Here is an 11,992-nt window from a genome sequence, read left to right on the forward strand (position 1 = left end):
CATTCCCATTCATACACACTACCTCAGGGGTGCTTTCTCATCATTACACATTCTCACACACTACCTCAGGGGTGCCTTCTCCTCAATACACATTCCCATTCATACGCACTACCTCAGGGGTGCCTTCTCCTAATTACACATTCCCATTCTCACACACTACCTCAGTGGTGCCTTCTCCTCAATACACATTCCCATTCATACGCACTACCTCAGGGGTGCCTTCTCCTCAATACACATTCCCATTCATACGCACTACCTCAGGGGTGCCTTCTCCTCATTACACATTCCCATTCATACACACTACCTCAGGTGTGCCTTCTCCTCAATACACATTCCCATTCATACACTCTACCTCAGGGGTGCCTTCTCCTCATTACACATTCCCATTCTTACACACTACCTCAAGGGTGCCTTCTCCTCATTACACATTCCCATTCTTACACACTACATCAGGGGTGCCTTCTCCTCATTACACATTCCCATTCTTACACACTACCTCAGGGGTGCCTTCTCGTCATTACACATTCCCATTCATACACACTACATCAGGGGTGCCTTCTCCTCAATACACATTCCAGTTCTTACACACTACCTCAGGTGTGCCTTCTCCTCAATACACATTCCCATTCATACACACTACCTCAGGGGTGCCTTCTCCTCAATACACATTCCCATTCATACACACTACCTCAGGGTTGCCTTCTCCTCATTACACATTCCCATTCATACACACTACCTCAGGTGTGCCTTCTCCTCAATACACATTCCCATTCATACACTCTACCTCAGGGGTGCCTTCTCCTCAATACACATTCCCATTCATACACACTACCTTAGGGGTGCCTTCTCCTCATTACACATTCCCATTCTTACACACTACCTCAGGGGTGCCTTCTCCTCATTACACATTCCCATTCTTACACACTACCTCAGGGGTGCCTTCTCGTCATTACACATTCCCATTCATACACACTACATCAGGGGGGCCTTCTCCTCAATACACATTCCAGTTCTTACACACTACCTCAGGGGTGCCTTCTCCTCAATACACATTCCCATTCATACACACTACCTCAGGGGGGCCTTCTCGTCATTACACATTCCCATTTTTACACACTACCTCAGGGGTGCCTTCTCCTCATTACACATTCCCATTCATACACACTACATCAGGGGTGCCTTCTCATCATTACACATTCCCATTCTTACACATTACCTCAGGGGGGCCTTCTCCTCATTGCACATTCCCATTCTCACACACTACTTCAGGGGTGCATTTTCATCATTACACATTCCCATTCTCACACCTCAGGGGTGCTTTCTCCCCATTACACATTCCCACAGATTACCTCAGGGGTACCTTCTCGTCATTACACATTCCCATTCTTACACACTACCTCAGGGGTGCCTTCTCCTCATTACACATTCCCATTCTTACACACTACCTCGGGGGTGCCTTCTCGTCATTACACATTCCCATTCATACACACTACCTTAGGGATGCCTTCTCCTCATTACACATTCCCATTCTTACACACTACCTCAGGGGTGCCTTCTCCTCATTACACATTCCCATTCTTACACACTACATCAGGGGTGCCTTCTCGTCATTACACATTCCCATTCTTACACACTACCTCAGGGGTGCCTTCAAGTCAATACACATTCCCATTCTTACACACTACCTCAGGGGTGCCTTCTCCTCATTACACATTCCCATTCTTACACACTACCTCAGGGGTGCCTTCTCCTCATTACACATTCCCATTCTTACACACTTACCTCAGGGATGCCTTCTCCTCATTACACATTCCTATTCTTACACACTACCTCAGGGGTGCCTTCTCCTCATTACACATTCCCATTCTTACACACTACTTCAGGGATGCCTTCTCCTCATTACACATTCCCATTCTTACACACTACCTCAGGGGTTCCTTCAGCTCATTACACATTCCCATTCTTACACACTACCTCAGGGGTGCCTTCTCCTCATTACACATTCCCATTCTTACACACTACCTCAGGGGTGCCTTCTCCTTATTACACATTCCCATTCTTACACACTACCTCAGGGGTGCCTTCTCCTCATTACACATTCCTATTCTTACACACTACCTCAGGGGTGCCTTCTCCTCATTACACATTCCCATTCTTACACACTACTTCAGGGATGCCTTCTCCTCATTACACATTCCCATTCTTACACACTACCTCAGGGGTTCCTTCAGCTCATTACACATTCCCATTCTTACACACTACCTCAGGGGTGCCTTCTCCTCATTACACATTCCCATTGTTACACACTACCTTAGGGATGCCTTCTCCTCATTACACATTCCCATTCGTACACACTTACCTCAGGGGTGCCTTCTCATCATTACACATTTCCATTGTTACACACTACCTCAGGGGTGCCTTCTCCTCCTTACACATTCCCATTCGTACACACTACCTTAGGGATGCCTTCTCCTCATTACACATTCCCATTCTTACACACTTACCTCAGGGGTGCCTTCTCATTACACATTCCTATTCTTACACACTACCTCAGGGATGCCTTCTCCTCATTACACATTCCCATTGTTGCACACTACCTTAGGGATGCCTTCTCTTCATTACACATTCCCATTCGTACACACTTACCTCAGGGGTGCCTTCTCATCATTACACATTTCCATTGTTACACACTACCTCAGGGGTGCCTTCTCCTTCTTACACATTCCCATTCTTACACACTACCTTAGGGATGCCTTCTCCTCATTACATATTCCCATTCTTGCACACTTACCTCAGGGGTGCCTTCTCATTACACATTCCTATTCTTACACACTACCTCAGGGGTGCCTTCTCCTCATTACACATTCCCATTCTTACACACTACCTCAGGGATGCCTTCTCCTCATTACATATTCCCATTCTTACACACTTACCTCAGGGGTGCCTTCTCATTACACATTCCTATTCTTACACACTACCTCAGGGGTGCCTTCTCCTCATTACACATTCCCATTGTTACACACTACCTCAGAGGTGCCTTCTCCTCCTTACACATTCCCATTCGTACACACTACCTCGGGGGTGCCTTCTCCTCATTACACAGTTCCATTCTCACACACTACTTCAGGGGTGCATTCTCCTCATGACACATTCCCATTCTTACACACTACCTCAGGGGTGCCTTCTCCTCATTACACATTTCCATTCTCACACACTACTTCAGGGGTGCATTCTCCTCATGACACATTCCCATTCTTACACACTACCTCAGGGGTGCCTTCTCCTCATTACACATTCCCATTCTTACACACTTACCTCAGGGGTGCCTTCTTCTCATTCTTACCACAGTCTTTTGTTTCTTTTCACTCACCTTTGTAAATGTTCTACTTCAAAATCAGGAGTATCAAAGGCTCCACCTTTAGGGCTCATTCACACAGGTGCAAAGGACCAGACACCCATAGATTTCAGTGTATTTTTGCATCTGGGAGTCAGAATCCATTACATACCTAAAACACGCCTGCTCAGCGCATCGAAAGTGCATGAAAAATAGTCCCCTTTACCCGCTTCAATACCGGGCACTTTCACCCCCTGCCTGCCCAGGCCAATTTTCAGCTTTCAGCGCTGTCGCACTTTGAATGACGATTGCGCAGTCATGCTACACTGTACCTATATGACATTTTTATCATTTTGTTCACACAAACAGAGCTTTCTTTTGGTGTTATTTAATCTCCGCCTACAAAAACAAAAAAAATTTGAAAAAAAAACAAACTTTTTCGTTAGTTTCTGTCAGAAAATTTTGTAAATAAGTCATTTTTCTCCTTCACTAATGTCCACTGATGAAGTGGCACTGATGGGTGCTGATGAGATGGCACTGATGAGGAAGCACGAATATGCAGCACTGATGGGCATTGATAGGTGGCATTTATGGGCAAAGATAGGCAGCACTGATATGCAGCACTAAAGAGCACTGATAGGTGGTACTGATATGCAGCACTAATGTGCACTGATAAGTGGTACTGATACGCAGCACTGATAGGTGGTACCGATATGTGGCACTGATACGCAGCAGTGATGGGCACTGAAAGGCAGCACTGACATGCATCATGATAGGCACTGATTGGCCTCACTGATGGGCACAGATTGGCATCACTGATGGGCACTGTTGGGACTACACTGATAATCAGGGCGCTGATTATCTGTACAGGTCTCCCCTGTGAGGAGATGCTGCTGATGAGCTCTCCTCTCACTCTGACAGTGTGAGGAGAGGAGATCCTGACAATCGCCATTTCCTTGTTTACATGTGATCAGCTGTGATTGGGCATAGTTGATCACATGGGTAAAGAGCCTCATCACTGGCTCTTTACCGAGATCAGGGTCGTGCCGCATCCCAGTGACACACAACGCCTGCAATCACCGCGCTGCGGGCCCCCATGGGCACACGAGTGCAGTGAGACTGGGGCAACGTCATATGATGTCATCCCAGAACAACAGGAGGTAGTTAAATCAGTGTTTCCAACCGTCAGCATTTTTACTGGCAGCCAGTAAAAAAAAATGGGCCAGTAAATGGCAGTGACAGGAAAAGGTTGCCAGTAAAAAATATGGCTTTGATGCTCAGCTTAGAACTGCGTATGCGCAGTTCCGGTCCGGAGCCGAAGGGACCATCCGAGTGCCTGTTGCACTATGTTCAGGCGGCGCCAGTCGGAGGCTGTATGTGATGTCATGGTGCAAGGGAGCCGAGGGGAGTGACCGGAACTTCGTGTGCTGGTCTGCGGGATGGGAACAAGGCAAGCCCGGGAACTAGGGTGACCACGTGTCCCGGATCGCCCGGGACAGTCCCGCATTTGGAGAGTCTGTCCCGGTCACCCTCAATGCAGTGTCCCGGAATGATTTTGGCTCCACAGTCACAGAAGCGAACGTATCCAGTGCAGTCCTCCGCTCTTCTCGGCTTCCGGGTGACTCCTCCGGCTGGCCATCTACGGACTTCCGGTCCCGTCCTGCGCGGTGACGTCATGATCAGCGTGCGCCGCCCTCCCGGTGCTCACAGGCACCGAGGGAGCTCAACGCAGAGTCGCAGACTGGCTCCGGTCGGGCTAGGCGGCCGCAGTCTAAGTCCTAAGGTCAGGTTGCTGGAAGCATCGTTCAAAGGTCATCGAGGTCCCAGCTGGAACATAAGCTGGGGGCCTATCCTCAAAGTCTGTTCTGGGAATTTTATGGTCTGGACTCTGGAGAGCTCTCTGAAGAGAACTGGTGGAAGTTGGGGGGAAGAGTGTTCAGCTGTCTTGTGATATTGGGAGTCTGTGTCTCCCTCGTTAAGGAGTGTTCGTGGATATCTGAAGGAGACGAAGGATGCTTCTGTGGCACAGTGAATACCGATCTAAGTTCTGAGTCTTAGTACCTGTGTGCAGTTCCTTTTTAAAGGAGGTCCTAGGCACCTTTCAACCAGTAGTGAGTTGTGTGGAACTTTTTGTGCAGATCTGTGTGAAGAGAACTCTGAAAAGAAGTTAGTTCAGAAATCCTGGGGTAACCCGCCGCACACCAGACCGTTTGGGAGGCTGTAATGAAGAAGAAGGTAAAACAAGTGGGGGACAGTAATGAAGAAGAAGGAGATACAAGTGAGGGACAGTAATGAAAAAAAAGTTGACACAAGTGGGAGGCTGTAATGAAGAAGAAGTTGAAAAAAGTGGGGGACAGTAATCAAGAAGAAGGTGACGCAAGTGGGGGGTAGTAATCAAGAAGGGGACTTAGTTAAAGCAGGTGCACATTGTAAGCAACCTGTTTTTTAACTAATTGGCAAAAAAAATGGGCGGGGGAGTTGTCGGGGTTTGGGGAGTCCCTGAATGGCAGTTTGGAAAAGTGGTCACCCTACGGGGAACGGGACTGTCAGCGCTGTGTGGACTTAAGCATAGATGTGCGCAGGGGGTGTGCCAGGTGTGCCCTCTGCTGATATTTTATCAAAGCCCCCCAATGGGGCTCCCAAAAAAAATGTAAAAAATAATCTAAAAATAAAATTGTAGGAAATAATACCAAAATAAAATTGTAGAAAATAATACCAAAATAAAAATGTAGAAAACAATACCAAAATAAAATTGTAGAAAAAATTACCAAAATAAATTGTAGAAAATAATACCAAAATAAAATTGTAGAAAATAATACCAAAATAAACTGTAGAAAAAATACCAAAATAAAAATGTAGAAAACAATACCAAAATAAAATTGGAGAAAATAATACCAAAATAAAATAATAAAATAAAAAATTACTGACACAGGGTTTCTGTTTTCTTACAGTACAGATGTATTTTGGCTTTTCATCAGAGAGTTGAGGAATGTACGAGCTCAATACATGGAGCTCCTGAACAAGGGCTACTGTATATTTGTATGCAGTGGAGATACAGACATGGCGTGCAACTTTCTAGATATTGAATAGTTTGTGCATTCCCTTAACCGGTTGCCGACCGCCGCACGACTATATACTGTGGCGGTCAGCCCCGGCCAGGCAGAGTGACGTATGGATACGTCACTCGCCTGTCACTGACTTGAGAGCCAATTGCGGGCGGGCGCGCGCCCGCCGAGGCTCGTTCACTGACAAGTCAGTGCGTGTGACCGGCGGACCCGATATCCGCCGGTCACACTACGATCGCTCCGGTGAAGGGAGAAAGGCGGAGCGGCTTATGTAAACAAGCCGCCCGTCATTCTCCCTGGTGTAAAAATGAAGATCAGACGGTTCTACTATGTAGGACCGTTGATCTTTGTTTTTACACCAATAGCCATGTCCCTATACAGTTAGAATCACGTCCCTAGGACACACTTAACCCCTCCCTGTCCAATACAGTTAACCCCTTCCCTGCCAGTGTCATTTTTGCAGTAACAGTGCATATGTATAGCACTGATTACTGCAGTAATGTCACTGGTACCCCCAAAAGTGTCAAAAATGTCAGTCAAGGGTCCGATCTGTCCGCCGCAATGTCGCAGTACCGAAAAAAAAATTGCAGATCGCCGCCATTACGCGTTAAAAAAAACCCACCAAAAATGACAAAAATCTTTCCCTTTGTTAGTAAACGCAATAACTTTTGCGCAAACCAATCAAAATACGCTTTTTGCGATTTTTTTTTTTACCAAACATATGTAGCATAAAACAAATTGGCCAAAAATGTTAAAAAATTTTGATTTTTACATTTTTTTGGGGGGAATTTCATATAAAAAAATGTGAAAAATATTGTTATTTTTGCAAAATTGACGCTCTTTTTTTGTTTATAGCGCATGATCAAAAAATCACACAGGTGATCAAATACCACCAAAAGAAAGCTCTGTTTGTGGGAAAAAAAGGACGTCAAATTCGTTTAGGTACAGCATCGCAGGACCGCGCAATTGTCCGTTAAAGTCACGCAGTAAAAAAATCACAAAAAACCCCCTGGTCTTTTAGCAGCCAAATCCTACGGGGCTTAAGTGGTTAAACGGGAGTTGCAGGTACCCTACAATGCAAGGCTGTATTAGGAAGGGAACCATCCACAGATTGGGGGATTTGTAAAACAATACGCCATCCTTACTCTTTTGACTGTGAAGGGAGCTGGCCATGTGATAGCAACAGACAAGCTCAAAGAAGCTATCATATTATTCCTTCATTTTATCAATAATGAGCCCTTCTAGGCCATGGCCATCCGTGACGCAAACACACAAACCTTTATCAACTAGATTCTTCTGTAAGTCTCTGCTGTGTCTGTTTGCTACACACTGTGTTAACAACCACAGCAGTTTACTTTTTCTTAGTGATGGTAATGTCCTTTTTAAAGAGGAAGTAAAGCTTCCTCTGTAACTTGTACCTATAGCTAAGCCTATGATAAGGCTTACCTATAGGTAATGTAAATATCTCCTAAATATGCACCGTTTAGGAGATATATACTTTGCATGCATCCAGTGACATCACTGGCGCATGCGCTCTGAAGGAATGGCCGCCCTTGCCATCAGAGCTCTGTGCCGTGAACGATGGCTCCCGTGCACATGCGCAGAAGTGACATCATCGCGGCTCCGGCAAATCAGATGGCTGGAGGACGCAAACCCGGAAAGAAGATGGGTTAACATGTCGGCCGTGTAAGTGTTGTGCGGGCGGTGCTGCGGGGGCTTCATTTTAAGGTATTTCATAAAGAGCTAGTATGCGATGCACACTAGCTCATTATACCTTTTTTTGGGGGGGAGGTTTACAACCTCTTTAATACATTTTAAAATGTTTTTTATAAGTGTGTGTGTGTATATATATATATATCTTATATATATAGTACGTACATACAAACGCACCAATGTTTGAGCTTTGGGGTGCACACTCTAATGCAATAGGCTGCGAACACCTATGGACTGAAGGGTCCACCTGGCGTGGAGAGAGACTGTCACTGTGGCTCAGGAGGGGACGTGTTGGTGATCGGTGCTGCTGCACACTGCTGTCAGTGTCACTATGATAGTCAGTTTCATGTGTGTATGCCTGGCCATTCTAATTTTTTGCTACTTACTTACTATATCGAAAATAAAATAAGAAATATGTTTTTGCCCTAATACCTACCTTAAATCACCTTGTTAATTGCATATTGTACTTGTTTGTAGCCTTAATACTGAAATTTGCACCTAAAACTGTAATTTTTGTAACTTTTGGAAATGCCAGTAAAAACATGGCTATCCATCCTGCAGCTCCGTGTGTCCATTCAGACACAAAGCTGCGGTTCGCCCCCCCCCCTCTCCTTATCAGCTAACTGACTTTGATTAACAGCAGCGGTAGCCAATGGCGCCACTCCTGTGTCTCAGCCAATCAGAAGGGAGAGTCACGGACGGGCTGAGGCACTCGTGAACATCATTGGATCGAGATGGGGCTCAGGTAAGTATTTGGGGGGGGGGCTGCTGCTCACTGAACGTTATTTATCTTAAGGCATGGAATGCATTTAGGTAAAAAAAACATATTGCCTTTACAGCCTCTTTAACTACTTGACCTCCAGAAGATTTACCCCCCTTCATGGGCAGGCCATTTTTGCGATACGGCACTGCGTTACTTTAACTGACAATTGCGCAGTCATTTTTTCCCACAGCTTTCTTTTGGTGGTATTTGATCACCTCTGCGGTTTTTTTTTTTTTCGTGCTATAAACAAAAAAAAAAAATCAGAAATTTGAAGAAAAACAATATTTTTAACTTTCTGCTATAAAACACATCCAATAAAAAATGTAAAAAATCGAATTTCTTCATCAATTTAGACCAATATGTATTCTGCTACCTATTTTTGGTAAAATAAAAAAAAACCCCAATAAGCGTATAATGATTGGTTTGTGTAAGAGTTACTGAGTCTACAAAACTATGGAATATTTTCTATTTATTTATTTTGCTAGTAATGGCAGTGATCAGTGACTTATTGTGGAATTGCGATATTGCGGCCGACAAATCTGGACACCTATCTGACCCTTTTGACACTTTCTGGGGACCAGTGACACTAATACAGTGATCAGTGCTAAAAAAATATGCACCGTCACTGTACTAATAATACTGGCTGGGAAGGAATTAACATCAGGGGTGATCAAAGGGTTAACTGTGTGCCTAGACTGTGCTTACTCACAGTGCTTTGCAGAAACACAGGATCCCTGCCTTCCCTTCTGACAGAACAACAATCTGCCTTGTTTACATAGGCAGACTGCCGTTCTGCCTCTGTACTGTGTTGTAATCGGCAGGAGCCAATAGACATAGAGTCTGCGGTACCCATGGCTTGGACCCACTGTGATCACACACAGCGGGTCGCTGGCAGCGCAGCCCCGGAAGTGTCAGGTTAAGTAGTGAAACGTAATTTGGCACAGAGCATCCGCCCTGCCGCAGTAAATGTACGATGGGTGGCCTGAAAGTGATTAAAAACGAATTTCTCTTACGTCCTCTGACAGTCGCCGCCCACTCATACAGTCTTCACCAATGGGTATTGACCTCTTATCCATAGGAGCAAGCTAGGCATAAGACTTGTTAGAAACAAAGCAATTTATACAGACACACCTGTAGGGGGCTGTCCCTCTGGTCCAATACCCCCCTGCTATCAGCATTCCCAACTCAGTTTGTCTTCTGCCTAGTTAGGAGTAAGATAGGCTATCCCTGTGCTGGGGCTACGGTCTCAGCCTTTCTTCTGTTTTATTACTTTTATTTATGCAAAAGTGTTTTCTTTGCACTACTAGCTTTTTATTTGTTCCTGCGCTTAGTTAGTTGGATCCTCGGAAGACTACAGCGTTTGCGGAGCTGGGAGTCGGACTGGTTGTCCTGGTGTCCCAGGACAGAGAACCTTATGGAATCCCAGCCCACCATCGAGCATTTAGCAGGCTATGCGTACGCCCTGGCCTCGCAAACGACCTGTCCCTGTCCTCAGGGACAAAAGCCCACGAAAAGGCCACCTCGCTAGGACGCCTCAACCGCGGTTCCGTGCGTTGCTAGAGTCCTGTTTGGCTGATGGCACCCCGCCACCTGGGGTGGGAGGCTTCCCGTCGCAGAGAGGCGCCCACGCCATCATGGAACGGTGAGTACATTCTGTGTGGGGCCTCTGTCTGGGGATACAGTCTGCTGTGTCTGTGCTCTCCCCTCATGTCTGTGTGTCTGGGGCTCGCATTCCTCCTGGTCCCTGCAGGGGCACTACCGCGTCCAGGACGCTCTGTAGGGGGTTGTGGGGGTCCCTAAACCCTGTGGTACTATTACTGTGTGTTTTACTGGGGTACAGGCATGTGTGGGCAGCCCGCAGTGGTGAAAAACCGCGGGACCGCCATTTTGGGTATGGGCGGCTGCTCTGGCTTCACTATGGGCACTTCAGCAGCCATTTCCTATTGCAGTGTATTGCGCCCTTCGGGCGCCATCTTGTGTGTGGTGGTTTGATTTATACATGTGTTTGGCGGCCATTTTCCCGGAGCCTCCCATTGTTTTCTATGGGCAGCCATTTTTCCTTGGCCAGAGTCCTGTTTAGCCTCTAGCCGTGTGACATCACTTCCTTTCCTCATGCAGAGAGATCATCAGCAAGCGTGGTAACACTCCTGGGGGTCTTTTATTGCTGTTTTTTGGGAGATATCTCCTGGCTATCAGTTTTATTCCAACCTGTGGGGTATTTCAGTATTGTCCCTATTATGGTACATTGCGGTGGGATCGCCGATATTGCGATTTAAAGGGCCAGCACCATAAAAGCTTTTATGGAGTCTCAGGACAGCAAATTCCCCCCAGCTTTGGTGGATTATTCAGGTACATCTGAATCCTCTGCGATTACTGCTGCACTTGCGACTTTAGCGTCCAAGGTGGATCTATTGATGTCTGAACGGGATTCTAGAAAGAGGCCTAGGCTTTCTCTCTCCTCTGATTCAGAGTCTGATATGGTTGCCATAGACAGTGTACCCCTTGAGGGGTCTCAGTCCTCTCACTCGGAGGGGGAGGCGGAGGATGAGGAGGGGGATGATTCCCCCCTGGGACGGCCAGGGAACGCGCGGCTATGTCTGCGCTTATTACCGCTGTTAAGGATACACTACATTTAGAGGATGAGCCCAACCCGCCGGGTAAGCGGTCTTCCTTTGGGACCCGTAGAACCCAGAAGGCGGCACAAGTGTTTCCTTGTCCCGCTGAGTTTCACGAAACGGTGAACAAACAATGGCGCAATTTGAAGCACCCTTTTGTGGTGCCAAAACGGTTTATACTCCATTATCCCTTTGCGTCTCCTACGGATTTGCGCTGGTCTGTGGCCCCTAAGGTGGATCACACGGTGGTCCAGATTGAACAAGGCCACTCTTATGCCCACAGAGGATTCTCCGGCGTTCAGGGACCCTACGGATATGCAGATGGAATCTCTTGCTCGCCACTCCTATATGGTGGTGGGTTTCATGATGAAACCTATTTTCGCCTCAGTGATGGTCTCTCAGGCTGTGGCAGATTGGGCCAAGGTGCTCAGACGCACCCTTGTGGCTGATTCCGCCCCTCCTACTACTTTGGAGATGGTGGACCAGATTATTCAGGCTGTTC

This window comes from Pelophylax lessonae (assembly GCF_965119305.1).
Source record: "Pelophylax lessonae genome assembly, chromosome: 1".
NCBI classification, from domain to species: Eukaryota; Metazoa; Chordata; class Amphibia; order Anura; family Ranidae; genus Pelophylax; species Pelophylax lessonae.